General features: G+C 43.2%; 1 pseudogene; it reads left to right on the forward strand.

The window, feature by feature from the left end:
* Nucleotides 1-390: 390 nt before the first annotated feature.
* Nucleotides 391-1,304, forward strand: LOC143274035 (speckle-type POZ protein pseudogene; annotated as a pseudogene).
* Nucleotides 1,305-1,981: the final 677 nt, after the last annotated feature.

Below are 1,981 nucleotides of genomic sequence, written 5' to 3' on the forward strand. Positions count from 1 at the left end.
ATGGAGGGATATAACAGTCTCTAGTAGCCTAGACTGTCTTCTCTGAATCTACTAATGAAATCTGGATAGAAAATTTCAGAGACTCAAGTTTCTACACTCAAAAGGAAGGAACAGACGAGAAACAGTAACTAAAAATCTAAATATTTGTATTATTGTGTCCCAAAGGGTAGAGAGAAAATAATTGCTAGTTCTTCATTTTGGATCCAGTTTAACCTTCAAACTACCTCCAGGAGAAATGTCTGAGGACAGGATAGTCCAGAGCTAGGATTACACACAGATCATCATCCAGAATTTCTCCTACAGGTGGACCATCAGCAACTTTTGTTTTATTCTGGATGAAATTTGGGAACGCATTAGAAATCCAACTATCTCAATAAGTGCCTAAGACCAATGGTGTTTGAGAGTAAACCCGAAGGGAGTGGATGAAGGAAGTGTAAATTACCTCTCAGTATACCTAGTGTTGCTCAGCTCTCTAAAGAGTCATATTTGGGCTAAGTCTTAAATGTTGAAGGAAAAAAAAATCCAAGGTGGGGGAGCCAGAAGTGTTTAGGTTCTTGCCATGCTATGACTGGGGATTCAAAAAGGTCATCCTTTGAAATTTCCCCTTTTTCCAGGCTTCTTTGTTTTTTCCAGATGATGGGTTCATCCTGCTTTTCAAGGTGAGCGTGGTCCAGGACGCCTTCAGCATCTCTGTCCAGAACACAATGGCAGGGATCCAGGTTCCAAGCTGCACATGGGCAGATGAGCTAGGAGAGCTGTGGGAGAATTCCCACTTCACAGACTGCTGCCTGGTGGTAGCTGGCCAGGAATTCCTGGCTCACAAAGCCATATTAGCAGCTCACTCTCCAGTTTTCAGAGCCATGTTTCAACATGACATGAAGGAGAGCAAAAGTAACCGTGTCGAGATCCATGACCTGGAGCCGCAAGCCATTAAGACAATGATGGACTTCATTTACACCGGAAAGGCGCCAGACCTGGACAGCATGGCAGATGCTGTGCTGGCAGCAGCTGACAAGTATGGCCTGGAACTTTTGAAGGTCTTGTGTGAGGATGCCCTCTTCAGGGACCTCTCTGTGGAGAATGCTGCCCACACTCTCTTCCTGGTGGCCCTACACAGCTCATGGCAGCTGAAATCCCAGGCACTGTATTTCATTACAGCACATGCTTCTGAGGTTTCTGAGACCTCAGGCTGGAAGATAATGGAGGGCTCACACCCCCACCTGGTGGCTGAAGCATATGCCTCCCTGTCTTCTGCACAGGATACTTTCCTGGAGCCCCCACTCAAACGCATGAAGAGATCCTAGAATCTGGTCAGCTATTACCTACACTTGTCTCCCAGAAGCAGCAGTCACTGTTGTTACCAATGACACCTGGGTAGACAATGGAATTTGTGGAGCATTTTCAGGGAAACTAGGGAAAGAGAGATGGTGGTTCAGGATTTAATACAGCTGTTAATGTGTTGAATGGCATAGCTGTAACATATTAGTACTCCAGTACTAATCGAGTTAGAATCTTCAAGACAGGACAGCTATTGGAGTAATCTCTGTAATTTGGCATTTACCCACGTTCTGGACATTTAGCATGTCTTTCTTGCTTGATATTATTCTTGTTGGTTGTAATTCCAGTTTTGTTTATATTATTATTCTTTGTTTTTTTCTGAAAAACACTTGATAATGATTCTTATTGTATATAGTTTGCATTAAGATTTGAACCTTTTTATTTAGACTAAACGGCGAAATGTAGTGGTATTTGATTTGCCCGTGACCTTGGGCTACATGGCCCCAAAGAGGCGGTGCTTATACAAGACCTCTTATAAGGAGTTAGAGAAAGGTCACAGGTTCCATCCCCTGCTCCTGCCTGTGAAGTAGATTGATCTGGGTCAGATCAAAGGACAACTTGCTCTATTAACTCCGTTCTGTAATCATGAGTGTATTTCCTCAATTTATATCTTAATAAATTGTGTTACTCACTTAATAGACTC

Source organism: Peromyscus maniculatus, chromosome 6 (genome assembly GCF_049852395.1).
Source record: "Peromyscus maniculatus bairdii isolate BWxNUB_F1_BW_parent chromosome 6, HU_Pman_BW_mat_3.1, whole genome shotgun sequence".
Classification (NCBI taxonomy): Eukaryota; Metazoa; Chordata; class Mammalia; order Rodentia; family Cricetidae; genus Peromyscus; species Peromyscus maniculatus.